General features: G+C 40.3%; 17 non-coding genes across 17 annotated transcripts; all 17 read left to right on the top strand.

The window, feature by feature from the left end:
- Positions 1-769: 769 nt before the first annotated feature.
- trnae-cuc (transfer RNA glutamic acid (anticodon CUC)) lies at positions 770-841 on the top strand. The gene has a single exon. It is a non-coding gene; the product is annotated as a tRNA-Glu (tRNA).
- A 1,041-nt stretch (positions 842-1,882) lies between these two features.
- Positions 1,883-1,954, top strand: trnae-cuc (transfer RNA glutamic acid (anticodon CUC)). Its single transcript has one exon. It is a non-coding gene; the product is annotated as a tRNA-Glu (tRNA).
- Positions 1,955-2,881: 927 nt separating this feature from the next.
- On the top strand, positions 2,882-2,953 carry trnae-cuc (transfer RNA glutamic acid (anticodon CUC)). Its single transcript has one exon. It is a non-coding gene; the product is annotated as a tRNA-Glu (tRNA).
- A 567-nt stretch (positions 2,954-3,520) lies between these two features.
- On the top strand, positions 3,521-3,592 carry trnae-cuc (transfer RNA glutamic acid (anticodon CUC)). Its single transcript has one exon. It is a non-coding gene; the product is annotated as a tRNA-Glu (tRNA).
- Positions 3,593-4,656: 1,064 nt separating this feature from the next.
- Positions 4,657-4,728, top strand: trnae-cuc (transfer RNA glutamic acid (anticodon CUC)). The gene has a single exon. It is a non-coding gene; the product is annotated as a tRNA-Glu (tRNA).
- Positions 4,729-5,655: 927 nt separating this feature from the next.
- On the top strand, positions 5,656-5,727 carry trnae-cuc (transfer RNA glutamic acid (anticodon CUC)). Its single transcript has one exon. It is a non-coding gene; the product is annotated as a tRNA-Glu (tRNA).
- A 1,064-nt stretch (positions 5,728-6,791) lies between these two features.
- trnae-cuc (transfer RNA glutamic acid (anticodon CUC)) lies at positions 6,792-6,863 on the top strand. The gene has a single exon. It is a non-coding gene; the product is annotated as a tRNA-Glu (tRNA).
- Positions 6,864-8,565: 1,702 nt separating this feature from the next.
- trnae-cuc (transfer RNA glutamic acid (anticodon CUC)) lies at positions 8,566-8,637 on the top strand. Its single transcript has one exon. It is a non-coding gene; the product is annotated as a tRNA-Glu (tRNA).
- Positions 8,638-9,678: 1,041 nt separating this feature from the next.
- Positions 9,679-9,750, top strand: trnae-cuc (transfer RNA glutamic acid (anticodon CUC)). Its single transcript has one exon. It is a non-coding gene; the product is annotated as a tRNA-Glu (tRNA).
- A 927-nt stretch (positions 9,751-10,677) lies between these two features.
- trnae-cuc (transfer RNA glutamic acid (anticodon CUC)) lies at positions 10,678-10,749 on the top strand. The gene has a single exon. It is a non-coding gene; the product is annotated as a tRNA-Glu (tRNA).
- Positions 10,750-13,394: 2,645 nt separating this feature from the next.
- Positions 13,395-13,466, top strand: trnae-cuc (transfer RNA glutamic acid (anticodon CUC)). Its single transcript has one exon. It is a non-coding gene; the product is annotated as a tRNA-Glu (tRNA).
- A 1,041-nt stretch (positions 13,467-14,507) lies between these two features.
- trnae-cuc (transfer RNA glutamic acid (anticodon CUC)) lies at positions 14,508-14,579 on the top strand. The gene has a single exon. It is a non-coding gene; the product is annotated as a tRNA-Glu (tRNA).
- A 2,155-nt stretch (positions 14,580-16,734) lies between these two features.
- On the top strand, positions 16,735-16,806 carry trnae-cuc (transfer RNA glutamic acid (anticodon CUC)). Its single transcript has one exon. It is a non-coding gene; the product is annotated as a tRNA-Glu (tRNA).
- Positions 16,807-17,849: 1,043 nt separating this feature from the next.
- On the top strand, positions 17,850-17,921 carry trnae-cuc (transfer RNA glutamic acid (anticodon CUC)). Its single transcript has one exon. It is a non-coding gene; the product is annotated as a tRNA-Glu (tRNA).
- A 2,155-nt stretch (positions 17,922-20,076) lies between these two features.
- trnae-cuc (transfer RNA glutamic acid (anticodon CUC)) lies at positions 20,077-20,148 on the top strand. The gene has a single exon. It is a non-coding gene; the product is annotated as a tRNA-Glu (tRNA).
- A 2,172-nt stretch (positions 20,149-22,320) lies between these two features.
- On the top strand, positions 22,321-22,392 carry trnae-cuc (transfer RNA glutamic acid (anticodon CUC)). The gene has a single exon. It is a non-coding gene; the product is annotated as a tRNA-Glu (tRNA).
- Positions 22,393-25,677: 3,285 nt separating this feature from the next.
- trnae-cuc (transfer RNA glutamic acid (anticodon CUC)) lies at positions 25,678-25,749 on the top strand. Its single transcript has one exon. It is a non-coding gene; the product is annotated as a tRNA-Glu (tRNA).
- Positions 25,750-26,694: the final 945 nt, after the last annotated feature.

The raw sequence follows: 26,694 nt of genomic DNA, 5'->3' as shown, positions 1-26,694 counted from the left end.
GCTTTTTTCTCACCTTGGCTCATTCGGATATTATCATAAGTTTTTACTTGGGGCTGGCAGGAGAAGCTCCAGGGAAATTCCTGAGCCTCTCCTTCGAATACTTGTGTTCTCAGTCACAGCCCATCCGGTCTTACATATTTGCACTATTGTTGTTTTATTTTCTCTTCAGCTATTTATATATATATTTATATATATATATATATATATACATTTTTTTCTATTTTAAATTTTGATATTCTATTTCATTTTATTTTATACTATTTATAATTTATTTTATTTCATAGGTTGTAATTACTTGAGCATTGCTAGAAGAGAGCCTGAGACTCAAGCATTTCACTGCCAGCGACTGCTTAATGTTATTGTTGTGCATTTGGAAATAAAAAAATCTTGAATCTTGAATCTTGAAAGTGAAATGAAGCAGTGCAGAATATGCCCAATCCATGTCACTGATGTTAAATGGGCAGGTCGTTGGAGTCATCTGAGTCAAGGTGCGAGTTGCTTTTTTCTCACCTTGGCTCATTCGGACATTATCATAAGTTTTTACTTGGGGCTGGCAGGAGAAGCTCCAGGGAAATTCCTGAGCCTCTCCCTCGAATACTTGTGTTCTCATACACAGCCCATCCGATCTTCCATTCATAGTTTCACAGAAACACAAGCAATGTTTCTGCATACTGCCACCACCGCTAGAAGTGGTTGGAGGTACTTCAAGTCCTGCTCATTTTAAAGGCCAGAAATTCTTGAGCAGCTGCCTTCAAGAGCACGACAGATGTCCCTGATGGTCTAGTGGTTAGGATCCGGCGCTCTCACCGCCGTGGCCCGGGTTCGATTCCCGGTCAGGGAACTAATCTATTGAATACTTTGAGTACAATTGCTTACATATGTTAAATTGACAGGTCCTGAGTCAAGGTGTGAATGACCGATGAGTAGGAAGTAGTAAGTGAATTACAGAATGTTCTGATGACTGTCCCTTAGTAGGTGAACACTAAGGGATTACAGAATGTACTACTACCACAAAAACATCAATGTTTACACAACTCGTAGTACAAAGTGAAATGTCTCAGTGCACAATATGCCCAATCATGTCAGTGATGTTAAATGGGCAGGTCGTTGGAGTCACCTGAGTCAAGGTGTGAATTGCTTTTTTCTCACCTTGGCTCATTCGGATATTATCATAAGTTTTTACTTGGGGCTGGCAGGAGAAGCTCCAGGGAAATTCCTGAGCCTCTCCCTCGAATACTTGTGTTCTCAGTCACAGCCCATCCGGTCTTACATATTTGCACTATTGTTGTTTTATTTTCTCTTCAGCTATTTATATATATATATATACATTTTTTTCTATTTTAAATTTTGATATTCTATTTCATTTTATACTATTTATAATTTATTTTATTTCATAGGTTGTAATTACTTGAGCATTGCTAGAAGAGAGCCTGAGACTCAAGCATTTCACTGCCAGCGACTGCTTAATGTTATTGTTGTGCATTTGGCAATAAAAAAATCTTGAATCTTGAATCTTGAAAGTGAAATGAAGCAGTGCAGAATATGCCCAATCCATGTCACTGATGTTAAATGGGCAGGTCGTTGGAGTCATCTGAGTCAAGGTGCGAATTGCCTTTTTCTCACCTTGGCTCATTCGGACATTATCATAAGTTTTTACTTGGGGCTGGCAGGAGAAGCTCCAGGGAAATTCCTGAGCCTCTCCCTCGAATACTTGTGTTCTCATACACAGCCCATCCGATCTTCCATTCATAGTTTCACAGAAACACAAGCAATGTTTCTGCATACTGCCACCACCGCTAGAAGTGGTTGGAGGTACTTCAAGTCCTGCTCCTTTTAAAGGCCAGAAATTCTTGGCCAGCTGCCTTCAAGAGCTCGACAGATGTCCCTGATGGTCTAGTGGTTAGGATCCGGCGCTCTCACCGCCGTGGCCCGGGTTCGATTCCCGGTCAGGGAACTAATCTATTGAATACTTTGAGTACAATTGCTTACATATGTTAAATTGACAGGTCCTGAGTCAAGGTGTGAATGACTGATGAGTAGGAAGTAGTAAGTCAATTACAGAATGTTCTGATGACTGTCCCTTAGTAGGTGAACACTAAGGGATTACAGAATGTACTACTACCACAAAAACATCAGTGTTTACACAACTCGTAGTACAAAGTGAAATGTCTCAGTGCACAATATGCCCAATCATGTCAGTGATGTTAAATGGGCAGGTCGTTGGAGTCACCCGAGTCAAGGTGTGAATTGCTTTTTTCTCACCTTGGCTCATTCGGATATTATCATAAGTTTTTACTTGGGGCTTGGGCTAGATATATTTAAAATATATCTATTTTAAATTTTGATATTCTATTTCATTTTATTTTATACTATTTATAATTTATTTTATTTCATAGGTTGTAATTACTTGAGCATTGCTAGAAGAGAGCCTGAGACTCAAGCATTTCACTGCCAGCGACTGCTTAATGTTATTGTTGTGCATTTGGCAATAAAAAAATCTTGAATCTTGAATCTTGAAAGTGAAATGAAGCAGTGCAGAATATGCCCAATCCATGTCACTGATGTTAAATGGGCAGGTCGTTGGAGTCATCTGAGTCAAGGTGCGAGTTGCTTTTTTCTCACCTTGGCTCATTCGGTCATTATCATAAGTTTTTACTTGGGGCTGGCAGGAGAAGCTCCAGGGAAATTCCTGAGCCTCTCCCTCGAATACTTGTGTTCTCATACACAGCCCATCCGATCTTCCATTCATAGTTTCACAGAAACACAAGCAATGTTTCTGCATACTGCCACCACCGCTAGAAGTGGTTGGAGGTACTTCAAGTCCTGCTCATTTTAAAGGCCAGAAATTCTTGAGCAGCTGCCTTCAAGAGCACGACAGATGTCCCTGATGGTCTAGTGGTTAGGATCCGGCGCTCTCACCGCCGTGGCCCGGGTTCGATTCCCGGTCAGGGAACTAATCTATTGAATACTTTGAGTACAATTGCTTACATATGTTAAATTGACAGGTCCTGAGTCAAGGTGTGAATGACTGATGAGTAGGAAGTAGTAAGTGAATTACAGAATGTTCTGATGACTGTCCCTTAGTAGGTGAACACTAAGGGATTACAGAATGTACTACTACCACAAAAACATCAATGTTTACACAACTCGTAGTACAAAGTGAAATGTCTCGGTGCACAATATGCCCAATCATGTCAGTGATGTTAAATGGGCAGGTCGTTGGAGTCACCTGAGTCAAGGTGTGAATTGCTTTTTTCTCACCTTGGCTCATTCGGATATTATCATAAGTTTTTACTTGGGGCTGGCAGGAGAAGCTCCAGGGAAATTCCTGAGCCTCTCCTTCGAATACTTGTGTTCTCATACACAGCCCATCCGATCTTCCATTCATAGTTTCACAGAAACACAAGCAATGTTTCTGCATACTGCCACCACCGCTAGAAGTGGTTGGAGGTACTTCAAGTCCTGCTCATTTTAAAGGCCAGAAATTCTTGAGCAGCTGCCTTCAAGAGCACGACAGATGTCCCTGATGGTCTAGTGGTTAGGATCCGGCGCTCTCACCGCCGTGGCCCGGGTTCGATTCCCGGTCAGGGAACTAATCTATTGAATACTTTGAGTACAATTGCTTACATATGTTAAATTGACAGGTCCTGAGTCAAGGTGTGAATGACTGATGAGTAGGAAGTAGTAAGTGAATTACAGAATGTTCTGATGACTGTCCCTTAGTAGGTGAACACTAAGGGATTACAGAATGTACTACTACCACAAAAACATCAATGTTTACACAACTCGTAGTACAAAGTGAAATGTCTCGGTGCACAATATGCCCAATCATGTCAGTGATGTTAAATGGGCAGGTCGTTGGAGTCACCTGAGTCAAGGTGTGAATTGCTTTTTTCTCACCTTGGCTCATTCGGATATTATCATAAGTTTTTACTTGGGGCTGGCAGGAGAAGCTCCAGGGAAATTCCTGAGCCTCTCCTTCGAATACTTGTGTTCTCAGTCACAGCCCATCCGGTCTTACATATTTGCACTATTGTTGTTTTATTTTCTCTTCAGCTATTTATATATATATTTATATATATATATATATATATACATTTTTTTCTATTTTAAATTTTGATATTCTATTTCATTTTATTTTATACTATTTATAATTTATTTTATTTCATAGGTTGTAATTACTTGAGCATTGCTAGAAGAGAGCCTGAGACTCAAGCATTTCACTGCCAGCGACTGCTTAATGTTATTGTTGTGCATTTGGCAATAAAAAAATCTTGAATCTTGAATCTTGAAAGTGAAATGAAGCAGTGCAGAATATGCCCAATCCATGTCACTGATGTTAAATGGGCAGGTCGTTGGAGTCATCTGAGTCAAGGTGCGAATTGCCTTTTTCTCACCTTGGCTCATTCGGACATTATCATAAGTTTTTACTTGGGGCTGGCAGGAGAAGCTCCAGGGAAATTCCTGAGCCTCTCCCTCGAATACTTGTGTTCTCATACACAGCCCATCCGATCTTCCATTCATAGTTTCACAGAAACACAAGCAATGTTTCTGCATACTGCCACCACCGCTAGAAGTGGTTGGAGGTACTTCAAGTCCTGCTCCTTTTAAAGGCCAGAAATTCTTGGCCAGCTGCCTTCGAGAGCTCGAGAGATGTCCCTGATGGTCTAGTGGTTAGGATCCGGCGCTCTCACCGCCGTGGCCCGGGTTCGATTCCCCGTCAGGGAACTAATCTATTGAATACTTTGAGTACAATTGCTTACATATGTTAAATTGACAGGTCCTGAGTCAAGGTGTGAATGACTGATGAGTAGGAAGTAGTAAGTCAATTACAGAATGTTCTGATGACTGTCCCTTAGTAGGTGAACACTAAGGGATTACAGAATGTACTACTACCACAAAAACATCAGTGTTTACACAACTCGTAGTACAAAGTGAAATGTCTCAGTGCACAATATGCCCAATCATGTCAGTGATGTTAAATGGGCAGGTCGTTGGAGTCACCCGAGTCAAGGTGTGAATTGCTTTTTTCTCACCTTGGCTCATTCGGATATTATCATAAGTTTTTACTTGGGGCTTGGGCTAGATATATTTAAAATATATCTATTTTAAATTTTGATATTCTATTTCATTTTATTTTATACTATTTATAATTTATTTTATTTCATAGGTTGTAATTACTTGAGCATTGCTAGAAGAGAGCCTGAGACTCAAGCATTTCACTGCCAGCGACTGCTTAATGTTATTGTTGTGCATTTGGCAATAAAAAAATCTTGAATCTTGAATCTTGAAAGTGAAATGAAGCAGTGCAGAATATGCCCAATCCATGTCACTGATGTTAAATGGGCAGGTCGTTGGAGTCATCTGAGTCAAGGTGCGAGTTGCTTTTTTCTCACCTTGGCTCATTCGGACATTATCATAAGTTTTTACTTGGGGCTGGCAGGAGAAGCTCCAGGGAAATTCCTGAGCCTCTCCCTCGAATACTTGTGTTCTCATACACAGCCCATCCGATCTTCCATTCATAGTTTCACAGAAACACAAGCAATGTTTCTGCATACTGCCACCACCGCTAGAAGTGGTTGGAGGTACTTCAAGTCCTGCTCATTTTAAAGGCCAGAAATTCTTGAGCAGCTGCCTTCAAGAGCACGACAGATGTCCCTGATGGTCTAGTGGTTAGGATCCAGCGCTCTCACCGCCGTGGCCCGGGTTCGATTCCCGGTCAGGGAACTAATCTATTGAATACTTTGAGTACAATTGCTTACATATGTTAAATTGACAGGTCCTGAGTCAAGGTGTGAATGACTGATGAGTAGGAAGTAGTAAGTGAATTACAGAATGTTCTGATGACTGTCCCTTAGTAGGTGAACACTAAGGGATTACAGAATGTACTACTACCACAAAAACATCAATGTTTACACAACTCGTAGTACAAAGTAAAATGTCTCGGTGCACAATATGCCCAATCATGTCAGTGATGTTAAATGGGCAGGTCGTTGGAGTCACCTGAGTCAAGGTGTGAATTGCTTTTTTCTCACCTTGGCTCATTCGGATATTATCATAAGTTTTTACTTGGGGCTGGCAGGAGAAGCTCCAGGGAAATTCCTGAGCCTCTCCTTCGAATACTTGTGTTCTCAGTCACAGCCCATCCGGTCTTACATATTTGCACTATTGTTGTTTTATTTTCTCTTCAGCTATTTATATATATATTTATATATATATATATATATATACATTTTTTTCTATTTTAAATTTTGATATTCTATTTCATTTTATTTTATACTATTTATAATTTATTTTATTTCATAGGTTGTAATTACTTGAGCATTGCTAGAAGAGAGCCTGAGACTCAAGCATTTCACTGCCAGCGACTGCTTAATGTTATTGTTGTGCATTTGGCAATAAAAAAATCTTGAATCTTGAATCTTGAAAGTGAAATGAAGCAGTGCAGAATATGCCCAATCCATGTCACTGATGTTAAATGGGCAGGTCGTTGGAGTCATCTGAGTCAAGGTGCGAGTTGCTTTTTTCTCACCTTGGCTCATTCGGACATTATCATAAGTTTTTACTTGGGGCTGGCAGGAGAAGCTCCAGGGAAATTCCTGAGCCTCTCCCTCGAATACTTGTGTTCTCATACACAGCCCATCCGATCTTCCATTCATAGTTTCACAGAAACACAAGCAATGTTTCTGCATACTGCCACCACCGCTAGAAGTGGTTGGAGGTACTTCAAGTCCTGCTCATTTTAAAGGCCAGAAATTCTTGAGCAGCTGCCTTCAAGAGCACGACAGATGTCCCTGATGGTCTAGTGGTTAGGATCCGGCGCTCTCACCGCCGTGGCCCGGGTTCGATTCCCGGTCAGGGAACTAATCTATTGAATACTTTGAGTACAATTGCTTACATATGTTAAATTGACAGGTCCTGAGTCAAGGTGTGAATGACTGATGAGTAGGAAGTAGTAAGTGAATTACAGAATGTTCTGATGACTGTCCCTTAGTAGGTGAACACTAAGGGATTACAGAATGTACTACTACCACAAAAACATCAATGTTTACACAACTCGTAGTACAAAGTGAAATGTCTCGGTGCACAATATGCCCAATCATGTCAGTGATGTTAAATGGGCAGGTCGTTGGAGTCACCTGAGTCAAGGTGTGAATTGCTTTTTTCTCACCTTGGCTCATTCGGATATTATCATAAGTTTTTACTTGGGGCTGGCAGGAGAAGCTCCAGGGAAATTCCTGAGCCTCTCCCTCGAATACTTGTGTTCTCATACACAGCCCATCCGATCTTCCATTCATAGTTTCACAGAAACACAAGCAATGTTTCTGCATACTGCCACCACCGCTAGAAGTAGTTGGAGGTACTTCAAGTCCTGCTCCTTTTAAAGGCCAGAAATTCTTGAGCAGCTGCCTTCAAGAGCTTGACAGATGTCCCTGATGGTCTAGTGGTTAGGATCGATGCTCTCACCGCCGTGGCCCGGGTTCGATTCCAGGTCAGGGAACTAATCTATTGAATACTTTGAGTACAATTGCTTACATATGTTAAATTGACAGGTCCTGAGTCAAGGTGTGAATGACTGATGAGTAGGAAGTAGTAAGTGAATTACAGAATGTTCTGATGACTGTCCCTTAGTAGGTGAACACTAAGGGATTACAGAATGTACTACTACCACAAAAACATCAATGTTTACACAACTCGTAGTACAAAGTGAAATGTCTCAGTGCACAATATGCCCAATCATGTCAGTGATGTTAAATGGGCAGATCGTTGGAGTCACCTGAGTCAAGGTGTGAATTGCTTTTTTCTCACCTTGGCTCATTCGGATATTATCATAAGTTTTTACTTGGGGCTGGCAGGAGAAGCTCCAGGGAAATTCCTGAGCCTCTCCTTCGAATACTTGTGTTCTCAGTCACAGCCCATCCGGTCTTACATATTTGCACTATTGTTGTTTTATTTTCTCTTCAGCTATTTATATATATATTTATATATATATATATATATATACATTTTTTTCTATTTTAAATTTTGATATTCTATTTCATTTTATTTTATACTATTTATAATTTATTTTATTTCATAGGTTGTAATTACTTGAGCATTGCTAGAAGAGAGCCTGAGACTCAAGCATTTCACTGCCAGCGACTGCTTAATGTTATTGTTGTGCATTTTGAAATAAAAAAATCTTGAATCTTGAATCTTGAAAGTGAAATGAAGCAGTGCAGAATATGCCCAATCCATGTCACTGATGTTAAATGGGCAGGTCGTTGGAGTCATCTGAGTCAAGGTGCGAGTTGCTTTTTTCTCACCTTGGCTCATTCGGACATTATCATAAGTTTTTACTTGGGGCTGGCAGGAGAAGCTCCAGGGAAATTCCTGAGCCTCTCCCTCGAATACTTGTGTTCTCATACACAGCCCATCCGATCTTCCATTCATAGTTTCACAGAAACACAAGCAATGTTTCTGCATACTGCCACCACCGCTAGAAGTGGTTGGAGGTACTTCAAGTCCTGCTCATTTTAAAGGCCAGAAATTCTTGAGCAGCTGCCTTCAAGAGCACGACAGATGTCCCTGATGGTCTAGTGGTTAGGATCCGGCGCTCTCACCGCCGTGGCCCGGGTTCGATTCCCGGTCAGGGAACTAATCTATTGAATACTTTGAGTACAATTGCTTACATATGTTAAATTGACAGGTCCTGAGTCAAGGTGTGAATGACCGATGAGTAGGAAGTAGTAAGTGAATTACAGAATGTTCTGATGACTGTCCCTTAGTAGGTGAACACTAAGGGATTACAGAATGTACTACTACCACAAAAACATCAATGTTTACACAACTCGTAGTACAAAGTGAAATGTCTCAGTGCACAATATGCCCAATCATGTCAGTGATGTTAAATGGGCAGGTCGTTGGAGTCACCTGAGTCAAGGTGTGAATTGCTTTTTTCTCACCTTGGCTCATTCGGATATTATCATAAGTTTTTACTTGGGGCTGGCAGGAGAAGCTCCAGGGAAATTCCTGAGCCTCTCCCTCGAATACTTGTGTTCTCAGTCACAGCCCATCCGGTCTTACATATTTGCACTATTGTTGTTTTATTTTCTCTTCAGCTATTTATATATATATATATACATTTTTTTCTATTTTAAATTTTGATATTCTATTTCATTTTATACTATTTATAATTTATTTTATTTCATAGGTTGTAATTACTTGAGCATTGCTAGAAGAGAGCCTGAGACTCAAGCATTTCACTGCCAGCGACTGCTTAATGTTATTGTTGTGCATTTGGCAATAAAAAAATCTTGAATCTTGAATCTTGAAAGTGAAATGAAGCAGTGCAGAATATGCCCAATCCATGTCACTGATGTTAAATGGGCAGGTCGTTGGAGTCATCTGAGTCAAGGTGCGAATTGCCTTTTTCTCACCTTGGCTCATTCGGACATTATCATAAGTTTTTACTTGGGGCTGGCAGGAGAAGCTCCAGGGAAATTCCTGAGCCTCTCCCTCGAATACTTGTGTTCTCATACACAGCCCATCCGATCTTCCATTCATAGTTTCACAGAAACACAAGCAATGTTTCTGCATACTGCCACCACCGCTAGAAGTGGTTGGAGGTACTTCAAGTCCTGCTCCTTTTAAAGGCCAGAAATTCTTGTCCAGCTGCCTTCAAGAGCTCGACAGATGTCCCTGATGGTCTAGTGGTTAGGATCCGGCGCTCTCACCGCCGTGGCCCGGGTTCGATTCCCGGTCAGGGAACTAATCTATTGAATACTTTGAGTACAATTGCTTACATATGTTAAATTGACAGGTCCTGAGTCAAGGTGTGAATGACTGATGAGTAGGAAGTAGTAAGTCAATTACAGAATGTTCTGATGACTGTCCCTTAGTAGGTGAACACTAAGGGATTACAGAATGTACTACTACCACAAAAACATCAGTGTTTACACAACTCGTAGTACAAAGTGAAATGTCTCAGTGCACAATATGCCCAATCATGTCAGTGATGTTAAATGGGCAGGTCGTTGGAGTCACCCGAGTCAAGGTGTGAATTGCTTTTTTCTCACCTTGGCTCATTCGGATATTATCATAAGTTTTTACTTGGGGCTTGGGCTAGATATATTTAAAATATATCTATTTTAAATTTTGATATTCTATTTCATTTTATTTTATACTATTTATAATTTATTTTATTTCATAGGTTGTAATTACTTGAGCATTGCTAGAAGAGAGCCTGAGACTCAAGCATTTCACTGCCAGCGACTGCTTAATGTTATTGTTGTGCGTTTGGCAATAAAAAAATCTTGAATCTTGAATCTTGAAAGTGAAATGAAGCAGTGCAGAATATGCCCAATCCATGTCACTGATGTTAAATGGGCAGGTCGTTGGAGTCATCTGAGTCAAGGTGCGAGTTGCTTTTTTCTCACCTTGGCTCATTCGGACATTATCATAAGTTTTTACTTGGGGCTGGCAGGAGAAGCTCCAGGGAAATTCCTGAGCCTCTCCCTCGAATACTTGTGTTCTCATACACAGCCCATCCGATCTTCCATTCATAGTTTCACAGAAACACAAGCAATGTTTCTGCATACTGCCACCACCGCTAGAAGTGGTTGGAGGTACTTCAAGTCCTGCTCATTTTAAAGGCCAGAAATTCTTGAGCAGCTGCCTTCAAGAGCACGACAGATGTCCCTGATGGTCTAGTGGTTAGGATCCGGCGCTCTCACCGCCGTGGCCCGGGTTCGATTCCCGGTCAGGGAACTAATCTATTGAATACTTTGAGTACAATTGCTTACATATGTTAAATTGACAGGTCCTGAGTCAAGGTGTGAATGACTGATGAGTAGGAAGTAGTAAGTGAATTACAGAATGTTCTGATGACTGTCCCTTAGTAGGTGAACACTAAGGGATTACAGAATGTACTACTACCACAAAAACATCAATGTTTACACAACTCGTAGTACAAAGTGAAATGTCTCGGTGCACAATATGCCCAATCATGTCAGTGATGTTAAATGGGCAGGTCGTTGGAGTCACCTGAGTCAAGGTGTGAATTGCTTTTTTCTCACCTTGGCTCATTCGGATATTATCATAAGTTTTTACTTGGGGCTGGCAGGAGAAGCTCCAGGGAAATTCCTGAGCCTCTCCTTCGAATACTTGTGTTCTCAGTCACAGCCCATCCGGTCTTACATATTTGCACTATTGTTGTTTTATTTTCTCTTCAGCTATTTATATATATATTTATATATATATATATATATATACATTTTTTTCTATTTTAAATTTTGATATTCTATTTCATTTTATACTATTTATAATTTATTTTATTTCATAGGTTGTAATTACTTGAGCATTGCTAGAAGAGAGCCTGAGACTCAAGCATTTCACTGCCAGCGACTGATTAATGCTATTGTTGTGCATTTGGCAAAAAAAAAATCTTGAATCTTGAATCTTGAAAGTGAAATGAAGCAGTGCAGAATATGCCCAATCCATGTCACTGATGTTAAATGGGCAGGTCGTTGGAGTCATCTGAGTCAAGGTGCGAGTTGCTTTTTTCTCACCTTGGCTCATTCGGATATTATCATAAGTTTTTACTTGGGGCTGGCAGGAGAAGCTCCAGGGAAATTCCTGAGCCTCTCCCTCGAATACTTGTGTTCTCATACACAGCCCATCCGATCTTCCATTCATAGTTTCACAGAAACACAATCAATGTTTCTGCATACTGCCACCACCGCTAGAAGTAGTTGGAGGTACTTCAAGTCCTGCTCCTTTTAAAGGCCAGAAATTCTTGAGCAGCTGCCTTCAAGAGCTTGACAGATGTCCCTGATGGTCTAGTGGTTAGGATCGATGCTTACCGCCGTGGCCCGGGTTCGATTCCAGGTCAGGGAACTAATCTATTGAATACTTTGAGTACAATTGCTTACATATGTTAAATTGACAGGTCCTGAGTCAAGGTGTGAATGACTGATGAGTAGGAAGTAGTAAGTGAATTACAGAATGTTCTGATGACTGTCCCTTAGTAGGTGAACACTAAGGGATTACAGAATGTACTACTACCACAAAAACATCAATGTTTACACAACTCGTAGTACAAAGTGAAATGTCTCAGTGCACAATATGCCCAATCATGTCAGTGATGTTAAATGGGCAGATCGTTGGAGTCACCTGAGTCAAGGGGTGAATTGCTTTTTTCTCACCTTGGCTCATTCGGATATTATCATAAGTTTTTACTTGGGGCTGGCAGGAGAAGCTCCAGGGAAATTCCTGAGCCTCTCCCTCGAATACTTGTGTTCTCAGTCACAGCCCATCCGGTCTTACATATTTGCACTATTGTTGTTTTATTTTCTCTTCAGCTATTTATATATATATATATATACATTTTTTTCTATTTTAAATTTTGATATTCTATTTCATTTTATACTATTTATAATTTATTTTATTTCATAGGTTGTAATTACTTGAGCATTGCTAGAAGAGAGCCTGAGACTCAAGCATTTCACTGCCAGCGACTGATTAATGTTATTGTTGTGCATTTGGCAAAAAAAAAATCTTGAATCTTGAATCTTGAAAGTGAAATGAAGCAGTGCAGAATATGCCCAATCCATGTCACTGATGTTAAATGGGCAGGTCGTTGGAGTCATCTGAGTCAAGGTGCGAGTTGCTTTTTTCTCACCTTGGCTCATTCGGATATTATCATAAGTTTTTACTTGAGGCTGGCAGGAGAAGCTCCAGGGAAATTCCTGAGCCTCTCCCTCGAATACTTGTGTTCTCAGTCACAGCCCATCCGGTCTTACATATTTGCACTATTGTTGTTTTATTTTCTCTTCAGCTATTTATATATATATATATACATTTTTTTCTATTTTAAATTTTGATATTCTATTTCATTTTATGCTATTTATATTTTATTTTATTTCATAGGTTGTAATTACTTGAGCATTGCTAGAAGAGAGCCTGAGACTCAAGCATTTCACTGCCAGCGACTGCTTAATGTTATTGTTGTGCATTTGGCAATAAAAAAATCTTGAATCTTGAATCTTGAAAGTGAAATGAAGCAGTGCAGAATATGCCCAATCCATGTCACTGATGTTAAATGGGCAGGTCGTTGGAGTCATCTGAGTCAAGGTGCGAATTGCTTTTTTCTCACCTTGGCTCATTCGGACATTATCATAAGTTTTTACTTGGGGCTGGCAGGAGAAGCTCCAGGGAAATTCCTGAGCCTCTCCCTCGAATACTTGTGTTCTCATACACAGCCCATCCGATCTTCCATTCATAGTTTCACAGAAACACAAGCAATGTTTCTGTATACTGCCACCACCGCTAGAAGTGGTTGGAGGTACTTCAAGTCCTGCTCATTTTAAAGGCCAGAAATTCTTGAGCAGCTGCCTTCAAGAGCACGACAGATGTCCCTGATGGTCTAGTGGTTAGGATCCGGCGCTCTCACCGCCGTGGCCCGGGTTCGATTCCCGGTCAGGGAACTAATCTATTGAATACTTTGAGTACAATTGCTTACATATGTTAAATTGACAGGTCCTGAGTCAAGGTGTGAATGACTGATGAGTAGGAAGTAGTAAGTGAATTACAGAATGTTCTGATGACTGTCCCTTAGTAGGTGAACACTAAGGGATTACAGAATGTACTACTACCACAAAAACATCAATGTTTACACAACTCGTAGTACAAAGTGAAATGTCTCAGTGCACAATATGCCCAATCATGTCAGTGATGTTAAATGGGCAGGTCGTTGGAGTCACCTGAGTCAAGGTGTGAATTGCTTTTTTCTCACCTTGGCTCATTCGGATATTATCATAAGTTTTTACTTGGGGCTGGCAGGAGAAGCTCCAGGGAAATTCCTGAGCCTCTCCCTCGAATACTTGTGTTCTCAGTCACAGCCCATCCGGTCTTACATATTTGCACTATTGTTGTTTTATTTTCTCTTCAGCTATTTATATATATATATATACATTTTTTTCTATTTTAAATTTTGATATTCTATTTCATTTTATGCTATTTATATTTTATTTTATTTCATAGGTTGTAATTACTTGAGCATTGCTAGAAGAGAGCCTGAGACTCAAGCATTTCACTGCCAGCGACTGCTTAATGTTATTGTTGTGCATTTGGCAATAAAAAAATCTTGAATCTTGAATCTTGAAAGTGAAATGAAGCAGTGCAGAATATGCCCAATCCATGTCACTGATGTTAAATGGGCAGGTCGTTGGAGTCATCTGAGTCAAGGTGCGAGTTGCTTTTTTCTCACCTTGGCTCATTCGGACATTATCATAAGTTTTTACTTGGGGCTGGCAGGAGAAGCTCCAGTGAAATTCCTGAGCCTCTCCCTCGAATACTTGTGTTCTCATACACAGCCCATCCGATCTTCCATTCATAGTTTCACAGAAACACAAGCAATGTTTCTGTATACTGCCACCACCGCTAGAAGTGGTTGGAGGTACTTCAAGTCCTGCTCATTTTAAAGGCCAGAAATTCTTGAGCAGCTGCCTTCAAGAGCACGACAGATGTCCCTGATGGTCTAGTGGTTAGGATCCGGCGCTCTCACTCGCGTGGCCCGGGTTCGATTCCCGGTCAGGGAACTAATCTATTGAATACTTTGAGTACAATTGCTTACATATGTTAAATTGACAGGTCCTGAGTCAAGGTGTGAATGACTGATGAGTAGGAAGTAGTAAGTGAATTACAGAATGTTCTGATGACTGTCCCTTAGTAGGTGAACACTAAGGGATTACAGAATGTACTACTACCACAAAAACATCAATGTTTACACAACTTGTAGTACAAAGTGAAATGTCTCAGTGCACAATATGCCCAATCATGTCAGTGATGTTAAATGGGCAGGTCGTTGGAGTCACCTGAGTCAAGGTGTGAATTGCTTTTTTCTCACCTTGGCTCATTCGGATATTATCATAAGTTTTTACTTGGGGCTGGCAGGAGAAGCTCCAGGGAAATTCCTGAGCCTCTCCCTCGAATACTTGTGTTCTCAGTCACAGCCCATCCGGTCTTACATATTTGCACTATTGTTGTTTTATTTTCTCTTCAGCTATTTATATATATATATATATATACATTTTTTTCTATTTTAAATTTTGATATTCTATATCATTTTATACTATTTATAATTTATTTTATTTCATAGGTTGTAATTACTTGAGCATTGCTAGAAGAGAGCGTGAGACTCAAGCATTTCACTGCCAGCGACTGATTAATGTTATTGTTGTGCATTTGGCAAAAAAAATCTTGAATCTTGAATCTTGAAAGTGAAATGAAGCAGTGCAGAATATGCCCAATCCATGTCACTGATGTTAAATGGGCAGGTCGTTGGAGTCATCTGAGTCAAGGTGCGAGTTGCTTTTTTCTCACCTTGGCTCATTCGGATATTATCATAAGTTTTTACTTGGGGCTGGCAGGAGAAGCTCCAGGGAAATTCCTGAGCCTCTCCCTCGAATACTTGTGTTCTCATACACAGCCCATCCGATCTTCCATTCATAGTTTCACAGAAACACAAGCAATGTTTCTGCATACTGCCACCACCACTAGAAGTAGTTGGAGGTACTTCAAGTCCTGCTCCTTTTAAAGGCCAGAAATTCTTGAGCAGCTGCCTTCAAGAGCTTGACAGATGTCCCTGATGGTCTAGTGGTTAGGATCGATGCTCTCACCGCCGTGGCCCGGGTTCGATTCCAGGTCAGGGAACTAATCTATTGAATACTTTGAGTACAATTGCTTACATATGTTAAATTGACAGGTCCTGAGTCAAGGTGTGAATGACTGATGAGTAGGAAGTAGTAAGTGAATTACAGAATGTTCTGATGACTGTCCCTTAGTAGGTGAACACTAAGGGATTACAGAATGTACTACTACCACAAAAACATCAATGTTTACACAACTCGTAGTACAAAGTGAAATGTCTCAGTGCACAATATGCCCAATCATGTCAGTGATGTTAAATGGGCAGATCGTTGGAGTCACCTGAGTCAAGGGGTGAATTGCTTTTTTCTCACCTTGGCTCATTCGGATATTATCATAAGTTTTTACTTGGGGCTGGCAGGAGAAGCTCCAGGGAAATTCCTGAGCCTCTCCCTCGAATACTTGTGTTCTCAGTCACAGCCCATCCGGTCTTACATATTTGCACTATTGTTGTTTTATTTTCTCTTCAGCTATTTATATATATATATATACATTTTTTTCTATTTTAAATTTTGATATTCTATTTCATTTTATGCTATTTATATTTTATTTTATTTCATAGGTTGTAATTACTTGAGCATTGCTAGAAGAGAGCCTGAGACTCAAGCATTTCACTGCCAGCGACTGCTTAATGTTATTGTTGTGCATTTGGCAATAAAAAAATCTTGAATCTTGAATCTTGAAAGTGAAATGAAGCAGTGCAGAATATGCCCAATCCATGTCACTGATGTTAAATGGGCAGGTCGTTGGAGTCATCTGAGTCAAGGTGCGAATTGCTTTTTTCTCCCCTTGGCTCATTCGGACATTATCATAAGTTTTTACTTGGGGCTGGCAGGAGAAGCTCCAGGGAAATTCCTGAGCCTCTCCCTCGAATACTTGTGTTCTCATACACAGCCCATCCGATCTTCCATTCATAGTTTCACAGAAACACAAACAATGTTTCTGCATACTGCCACCACCGCTAGAAGTGGTTGGAGGTACTTCAAGTCCTGCTCATTTTAAAGGCCAGAAATTCTTGAGCAGCTGCCTTCAAGAGCACGACAGATGTCCCTGATGGTCTAGTGGTTAGGATCCGGCGCTCTCACCGCCGTGGCCCGGGTTCGATTCCCGGTCAGGGAACTAATCTATTGAATACTTTGAGTACAATTGCTTACATATGTTAAATTGACAGGTCCTGAGTCAAGGTGTGAATGACTGATGAGTAGGAAGTAGTAAGTGAATTACAGAATGTTCTGATGACTGTCCCTTAGTAGGTGAACACTAAGGGATTACAGAATGTACTACTACCACAAAAACATCAATGTTTACACAACTCGTAGTACAAAGTGAAATGTCTCAGTGCACAATATGCCCAATCATGTCAGTGATGTTAAATGGGCAGGTCGTTGGAGTCACCTGAGTCAAGGTGTGAATTGCTTTTTTCTCACATTGGCTCATTCGGATATTATCATAAGTTTTTACTTGGGGCTGGCAGGAGAAGCTCCAGGGAAATTCCTGAGCCTCTCCCTCGAATACTTGTGTTCTCAGTCACAGCCCATCCGGTCTTACATATTTGCACTATTGTTGTTTTATTTTCTCTTCAGCTATTTATATATATATATATATACATTTTTTTCTATTTTAAATTTTGATATTCTATTTCATTTTATGCTATTTATATTTTATTTTATTTCATAGGTTGTAATTACTTGAGCATTGCTAGAAGAGAGCCTGAGACTCAAGCATTTCACTGCCAGCGACTGATTAATGTTATTGTTGTGCATTTGGCAAAAAAAAAATCTTGAATCTTGAATCTTGAAAGTGAAATGAAGCAGTGCAGAATATGCCCAATCCATGTCACTGATGTTAAATGGGCAGGTCGTTGGAGTCATCTGAGTCAAGGTGCGAGTTGCTTTTTTCTCACCTTGGCTCATTCGGATATTATCATAAGTTTTTACTTGGGGCTGGCAGGAGAAGCTCCAGGGAAATTCCTGAGCCTCTCCCTCGAATACTTGTGTTCTCATACACAGCCCATCCGATCTTCCATTCATAGTTTCACAGAAACACAAACAATGTTTCTGCATACTGCCACCACCGCTAGAAGTGGTTGGAGGTACTTCAAGTCCTGCTCATTTTAAAGGCCAGAAATTCTTGAGCAGCTGCCTTCAAGAGCACGACAGATGTCCCTGATGGTCTAGTGGTTAGGATCCGGCGCTCTCACCGCCGTGGCCCGGGTTCGATTCCCGGTCAGGGAACTAATCTATTGAATACTTTGAGTACAATTGCTTACATATGTTAAATTGACAGGTCCTGAGTCAAGGTGTGAATGACTGATGAGTAGGAAGTAGTAAGTGAATTACAGAATGTTCTGATGACTGTCCCTTAGTAGGTGAACACTAAGGGATTACAGAATGTACTACTACCACAAAAACATCAATGTTTACACAACTCGTAGTACAAAGTGAAATGTCTCAGTGCACAATATGCCCAATCATGTCAGTGATGTTAAATGGGCAGGTCGTTGGAGTCACCTGAGTCAAGGTGTGAATTGCTTTTTTCTCACATTGGCTCATTCGGATATTATCATAAGTTTTTACTTGGGGCTGGCAGGAGAAGCTCCAGGGAAATTCCTGAGCCTCTCCCTCGAATACTTGTGTTCTCAGTCACAGCCCATCCGGTCTTACATATTTGCACTATTGTTGTTTTATTTTCTCTTCAGCTATTTATATATATATATATATACATTTTTTTCTATTTTAAATTTTGATATTCTATTTCATTTTATGCTATTTATATTTTATTTTATTTCATAGGTTGTAATTACTTGAGCATTGCTAGAAGAGAGCCTGAGACTCAAGCATTTCACTGCCAGCGACTGATTAATGTTATTGTTGTGCATTTGGCAAAAAAAAAATCTTGAATCTTGAATCTTGAAAGTGAAATGAAGCAGTGCAGAATATGCCCAATCCATGTCACTGATGTTAAATGGGCAGGTCGTTGGAGTCATCTGAGTCAAGGTGCGAGTTGCTTTTTTCTCACCTTGGCTCATTCGGATATTATCATAAGTTTTTACTTGGGGCTGGCAGGAGAAGCTCCAGGGAAATTCCTGAGCCTCTCCCTCGAATACTTGTGTTCTCATACACAGCCCATCCGATCTTCCATTCATAGTTTCACAGAAACACAAGCAATGTTTCTGCATACTGCCACCACCGCTAGAAGTAGTTGGAGGTACTTCAAGTCCTGCTCCTTTTAAAGGCCAGAAATTCTTGAGCAGCTGCCTTCAAGAGCTTGACAGATGTCCCTGATGGTCTAGTGGTTAGGATCGATGCTCTCACCGCCGTGGCCCGGGTTCGATTCCAGGTCAGGGAACTAATCTATTGAATACTTTGAGTACAATTGCTTACATATGTTAAATTGACAGGTCCTGAGTCAAGGTGTGAATGACTGATGAGTAGGAAGTAGTAAGTGAATTACAGAATGTTCTGATGACTGTCCCTTAGTAGGTGAACACTAAGGGATTACAGAATGTACTACTACCACAAAAACATCAATGTTTACACAACTCGTAGTACAAAGTGAAATGTCTCAGTGCACAATATGCCCAATCATGTCAGTGATGTTAAATGGGCAGATCGTTGGAGTCACCTGAGTCAAGGGGTGAATTGCTTTTTTCTCACCTTGGCTCATTCGGATATTATCATAAGTTTTTACTTGGGGCTGGCAGGAGAAGCTCCAGGGAAATTCCTGAGCCTCTCCCTCGAATACTTGTGTTCTCAGTCACAGCCCATCCGGTCTTACATATTTGCACTATTGTTGTTTTATTTTCTCTTCAGCTATTTATATATATATATATACATTTTTTTCTATTTTAAATTTTGATATTCTATTTAATTTTATGCTATTTATATTTTATTTTATTTCATAGGTTGTAATTACTTGAGCATTGCTAGAAGAGAGCCTGAGACTCAAGCATTTCACTGCCAGCGACTGCTTAATGTTATTGTTGTGCATTTGGCAATAAAAAAATCTTGAATCTTGAATCTTGAAAGTGAAATGAAGCAGTGCAGAATATGCCCAATCCATGTCACTGATGTTAAATGGGCAGGTCGTTGGAGTCATCTGAGTCAAGGTGCGAATTGCTTTTTTCTCACCTTGGCTCATTCGGACATTATCATAAGTTTTTACTTGGGGCTGGCAGGAGAAGCTCCAGGGAAATTCCTGAGCCTCTCCCTCGAATACTTGTGTTCTCATACACAGCCCATCCGATCTTCCATTCATAGTTTCACAGAAACACAAACAATGTTTCTGCATACTGCCACCACCGCTAGAAGTGGTTGGAGGTACTTCAAGTCCTGCTCATTTTAAAGGCCAGAAATTCTTGAGCAGCTGCCTTCAAGAGCACGACAGATGTCCCTGATGGTCTAGTGGTTAGGATCCGGCGCTCTCACCGCCGTGGCCCGGGTTCGATTCCCGGTCAGGGAACTAATCTATTGAATACTTTGAGTACAATTGCTTACATATGTTAAATTGACAGGTCCTGAGTCAAGGTGTGAATGACTGATGAGTAGGAAGTAGTAAGTGAATTACAGAATGTTCTGATGACTGTCCCTTAGTAGGTGAACACTAAGGGATTACAGAATGTACTACTACCACAAAAACATCAATGTTTACACAACTCGTAGTACAAAGTGAAATGTCTCAGTGCACAATATGCCCAATCATGTCAGTGATGTTAAATGGGCAGGTCGTTGGAGTCACCTGAGTCAAGGTGTGAATTGCTTTTTTCTCACCTTGGCTCATTCGGATATTATCATAAGTTTTTACTTGGGGCTGGCAGGAGAAGCTCCAGGGAAATTCCTGAGCCTCTCCCTCGAATACTTGTGTTCTCAGTCACAGCCCATCCGGTCTTACATATTTGCACTATTGTTGTTTTATTTTCTCTTCAGCTATTTATATATATATATATATACATTTTTTTCTATTTTAAATTTTGATATTCTATTTCATTTTATGCTATTTATATTTTATTTTATTTCATAGGTTGTAATTACTTGAGCATTGCTAGAAGAGAGCCTGAGACTCAAGCATTTCACTGCCAGCGACTGATTAATGTTATTGTTGTGCATTTGGCAAAAAAAAAATCTTGAATCTTGAATCTTGAAAGTGAAATGAAGCAGTGCAGAATATGCCCAATCCATGTCACTGATGTTAAATGGGCAGGTCGTTGGAGTCATCTGAGTCAAGGTGCGAGTTGCTTTTTTCTCACCTTGGCTCATTCGGATATTATCATAAGTTTTTACTTGGGGCTGGCAGGAGAAGCTCCAGGGAAATTCCTGAGCCTCTCCCTCGAATACTTGTGTTCTCATACACAGCCCATCCGATCTTCCATTCATAGTTTCACAGAAACACAAGCAATGTTTCTGCATACTGCCACCACCGCTAGAAGTAGTTGGAGGTACTTCAAGTCCTGCTCCTTTTAAAGGCCAGAAATTCTTGAGCAGCTGCCTTCAAGAGCTTGACAGATGTCCCTGATGGTCTAGTGGTTAGGATCGATGCTCTCACCGCCGTGGCCCGGGTTCGATTCCAGGTCAGGGAACTAATCTATTGAATACTTTGAGTACAATTGCTTACATATGTTAAATTGACAGGTCCTGAGTCAAGGTGTGAATGACTGATGAGTAGGAAGTAGTAAGTGAATTACAGAATGTTCTGATGACTGTCCCTTAGTAGTTGAACACTAAGGGATTACAGAATGTACTACTACCACAAAAACATCAATGTTTACACAACTCGTAGTACAAAGTGAAATGTCTCAGTGCACAATATGCCCAATCATGTCAGTGATGTTAAATGGGCAGATCGTTGGAGTCACCTGAGTCAAGGGGTGAATTGCTTTTTTCTCACCTTGGCTCATTCGGATATTATCATAAGTTTTTACTTGGGGCTGGCAGGAGAAGCTCCAGGGAAATTCCTGAGCCTCTCCCTCGAATACTTGTGTTCTCAGTCACAGCCCATCCGGTCTTACATATTTGCACTATTGTTGTTTTATTTTCTCTTCAGCTTTTTATATATATATTTATATATATATATATACATTTTTTTCTATTTTAAATTTTGATATTCTATTTCATTTTATTTTATACTATTTATAATTTATTTTATTTCATAGGTTGTAATTACTTGAGCATTGCTAGAAGAGAGCCTGAGACTCAAGCATTTCACTGCCAGCGACTGCTTAATGTTATTGTTGTGCATTTGGCAATAAAAAAATCTTGAATCTTGAATCTTGAAAGTGAAATGAAGCAGTGCAGAATATGCCCAATCCATGTCACTGATGTTAAATGGGCAGGTCGTTGGAGTCATCTGAGTCAAGGTGCGAATTGCTTTTTTCTCACCTTGGCTCATTCGGACATTATCATAAGTTTTTACTTGGGGCTGGCAGGAGAAGCTCCAGGGAAATTCCTGAGCCTCTCCCTCGAATACTTGTGTTCTCATACACAGCCCATCCGATCTTCCATTCATAGTTTCACAGAAACACAAACAATGTTTCTGCATACTGCCACCACCGCTAGAAGTGGTTGGAGGTACTTCAAGTCCTGCTCATTTTAAAGGCCAGAAATTCTTGAGCAGCTGCCTTCAAGAGCACGACAGATGTCCCTGATGGTCTAGTGGTTAGGATCCGGCGCTCTCACCGCCGTGGCCCGGGTTCGATTCCCGGTCAGGGAACTAATCTATTGAATACTTTGAGTACAATTGCTTACATATGTTAAATTGACAGGTCCTGAGTCAAGGTGTGAATGACTGATGAGTAGGAAGTAGTAAGTGAATTACAGAATGTTCTGATGACTGTCCCTTAGTAGGTGAACACTAAGGGATTACAGAATGTACTACTACCACAAAAACATCAATGTTTACACAACTCGTAGTACAAAGTGAAATGTCTCAGTGCACAATATGCCCAATCATGTCAGTGATGTTAAATGGGCAGGTCGTTGGAGTCACCTGAGTCAAGGTGTGAATTGCTTTTTTCTCACCTTGGCTCATTCGGATATTATCATAAGTTTTTACTTGGGGCTGGCAGGAGAAGCTCCAGGGAAATTCCTGAGCCTCTCCCTCGAATACTTGTGTTCTCAGTCACAGCCCATCCGGTCTTACATATTTGCACTATTGTTGTTTTATTTTCTCTTCAGCTATTTATATATATATATATATACATTTTTTTCTATTTTAAATTTTGATATTCTATTTCATTTTATGCTATTTATATTTTATTTTATTTCATAGGTTGTAATTACTTGAGCATTGCTAGAAGAGAGCCTGAGACTCAAGCATTTCACTGCCAGCGACTGATTAATGTTATTGTTGTGCATTTGGCAAAAAAAAAATCTTGAATCTTGAATCTTGAAAGTGAAATGAAGCAGTGCAGAATATGCCCAATCCATGTCACTGATGTTAAATGGGCAGGTCGTTGGAGTCATCTGAGTCAAGGTGCGAGTTGCTTTTTTCTCACCTTGGCTCATTCGGATATTATCATAAGTTTTTACTTGGGGCTGGCAGGAGAAGCTCCAGGGAAATTCCTGAGCCTCTCCCTCGAATACTTGTGTTCTCATACACAGCCCATCCGATCTTCCATTCATAGTTTCACAGAAACACAAGCAATGTTTCTGCATACTGCCACCACCGCTAGAAGTAGTTGGAGGTACTTCAAGTCCTGCTCCTTTTAAAGGCCAGAAATTCTTGAGCAGCTGCCTTCAAGAGCTTGACAGATGTCCCTGATGGTCTAGTGGTTAGGATCGATGCTCTCACCGCCGTGGCCCGGGTTCGATTCCAGGTCAGGGAACTAATCTATTGAATACTTTGAGTACAATTGCTTACATATGTTAAATTGACAGGTCCTGAGTCAAGGTGTGAATGACTGATGAGTAGGAAGTAGTAAGTGAATTACAGAATGTTCTGATGACTGTCCCTTAGTAGGTGAACACTAAGGGATTACAGAATGTACTACTACCACAAAAACATCAATGTTTACACAACTCGTAGTACAAAGTGAAATGTCTCAGTGCACAATATGCCCAATCATGTTAGTGATGTTAAATGGGCAGATCTTTGGAGTCACCTGAGTCAAGGGGTGAATTGCTTTTTTCTCACCTTGGCTCATTCGGATATTATCATAAGTTTTTACTTGGGGCTGGCAGGAGAAGCTCCAGGGAAATTCCTGAGCCTCTCCCTCGAATACTTGTGTTCTCAGTCACAGCCCATCCGGTCTTACATATTTGCACTATTGTTGTTTTATTTTCTCTTCAGCTTTTTATATATATATTTATATATATATATATACATTTTTTTCTATTTTAAATTTTGATATTCTATTTCATTTTATTTTATACTATTTATAATTTATTTTATTTCATAGGTTGTAATTACTTGAGCATTGCTAGAAGAGAGCCTGAGACTCAAGCATTTCACTGCCAGCGACTGCTTAATGTTATTGTTGTGCATTTGGCAATAAAAAAATCTTGAATCTTGAATCTTGAAAGTGAAATGAAGCAGTGCAGAATATGCCCAATCCATGTCACTGATGTTAAATGGGCAGGTCGTTGGAGTCATCTGAGTCAAGGTGCGAATTGCTTTTTTCTCACCTTGGCTCATTCGGACATTATCATAAGTTTTTACTTGGGGCTGGCAGGAGAAGCTCCAGGGAAATTCCTGAGCCTCTCCCTCGAATACTTGTGTTCTCATACACAGCCCATCCGATCTTCCATTCATAGTTTCACAGAAACACAAACAATGTTTCTGCATACTGCCACCACCGCTAGAAGTGGTTGGAGGTACTTCAAGTCCTGCTCATTTTAAAGGCCAGAAATTCTTGAGCAGCTGCCTTCAAGAGCACGACAGATGTCCCTGATGGTCTAGTTTGTTAGGATCCGGCGCTCTCACCGCCGTGGCCCGGGTTCGATTACGGTCAGGGAACTAATCTATTGAATACTTTGAGTACAATTGCTTACATATGTTAAATTGACAGGTCCTGAGTCAAGGTGTGAATGACTGATGAGTAGGAAGTAGTAAGTGAATTACAGAATGTTCTGATGACTGTCCCTTAGTAGGTGAACACTAAGGGATTACAGAATGTACTACTACCACAAAAACATCAATGTTTACACAACTCGTAGTACAAAGTGAAATGTCTCAGTGCACAATATGCCCAATCATGTCAGTGATGTTAAATGGGCAGGTCGTTGGAGTCACCTGAGTCAAGGTGTGAATTGCTTTTTTCTCACATTGGCTCATTCGGATATTATCATAAGTTTTTACTTGGGGCTGGCAGGAGAAGCTCCAGGGAAATTCCTGAGCCTCTCCCTCGAATACTTGTGTTCTCAGTCACAGCCCATCCGGTCTTACATATTTGCACTATTGTTGTTTTATTTTCTCTTCAGCTATTTATATATATATATATACATTTTTTTCTATTTTAAATTTTGATATTCTATTTCATTTTATGCTATTTATATTTTATTTTATTTCATAGGTTGTAATTACTTGAGCATTGCTAGAAGAGAGCCTGAGACTCAAGCATTTCACTGCCAGCGACTGCTTAATGTTATTGTTGTGCATTTGGCAATAAAAAAATCTTGAATCTTGAATCTTGAAAGTGAAATGAAGCAGTGCAGAATATGCCCAATCCATGTCACTGATGTTAAATGGGCAGGTCGTTGGAGTCATCTGAGTCAAGGTGCGAGTTGCTTTTTTCTCACCTTGGCTCATTCGGACATTATCATAAGTTTTTACTTGGGGCTGGCAGGAGAAGCTCCAGGGAAATTCCTGAGCCTCTCCCTCGAATACTTGTGTTCTCATACACAGCCCATCCGATCTTCCATTCATAGTTTCACAGAAACACAAACAATGTTTCTGCATACTGCCACCACCGCTAGAAGTGGTTGGAGGTACTTCAAGTCCTGCTCATTTTAAAGGCCAGAAATTCTTGTGCAGCTGCCTTCAAGAGCACCACAGATGTCCCTGATGGTCTAGTGGTTAGGATCCGGCGCTCTCACCGCCGTGGCCCGGGTTCGATTCCCGGTCAGGGAACTAATCTATTGAATACTTGAGTACAATTGCTTACATATGTTAAATTGACACGTCCTGAGTCAAGGTGTGAATGACTGATGAGAAGGAAGTAGTAAGTGAATTACAGAATGTTCTGATGACTGTCCCTTAGTAGGTGAACACTAAGGGATTACAGAATGTACTACTACCACAAAAACATCAATGTTTACACAACTCGTAGTACAAAGTGAAATGTCTCAGTGCACAATATGCCCAATCATGTCAGTGATGTTAAATGGGCAGGTCGTTGGAGTCACCTGAGTCAAGGTGTGAATTGCTTTTTTCTCACCTTGGCTCATTCGGATATTATCATAAGTTTTTACTTGGGGCTGGCAGGAGAAGCTCCAGGGAAATTCCTGAGCCTCTCCCTCGAATACTTGTGTTCTCAGTCACAGCCCATCCGGTCTTACATATTTGCACTATTGTTGTTTTATTTTCTCTTCAGCTATTTATATATATATATATATATACATTTTTTTCTATTTTAAATTTTGATATTCTATTTCATTTTATACTATTTATAATTTATTTTATTTCATAGGTTGTAATTACTTGAGCATTGCTAGAAGAGAGCCTGAGACTCAAGCATTTCACTGCCAGCGACTGCTTAATGTTATTGTTGTGCATTTGGCAATAAAAAAATCTTGAATCTTGAATCTTGAAAGTGAAATGAAGCAGTGCAGAATATGCCCAATCCATGTCACTGATGTTAAATGGGCAGGTCGTTGGAGTCATCTGAGTCAAGGTGCGAATTGCCTTTTTCTCACCTTGGCTCATTCGGACATTATCATAAGTTTTTACTTGGGGCTGGCAGGAGAAGCTCCAGGGAAATTACTGAGCCTCTCCCTCGAATACTTGTGTTCTCAAACACAGCCCATCCGATCTTCCATTCATAGTTTCACAAAAACACAAGCAATGTTTCTGCAT

The sequence above is a fragment of the Platichthys flesus genome, chromosome 2 (assembly GCF_949316205.1).
Source record: "Platichthys flesus chromosome 2, fPlaFle2.1, whole genome shotgun sequence".
Taxonomy (NCBI): Eukaryota; Metazoa; Chordata; class Actinopteri; order Pleuronectiformes; family Pleuronectidae; genus Platichthys; species Platichthys flesus.
The sequence above is the reverse complement of the archived record's forward strand: the minus strand, read 5'-3'. Positions and strand labels throughout refer to the sequence as shown.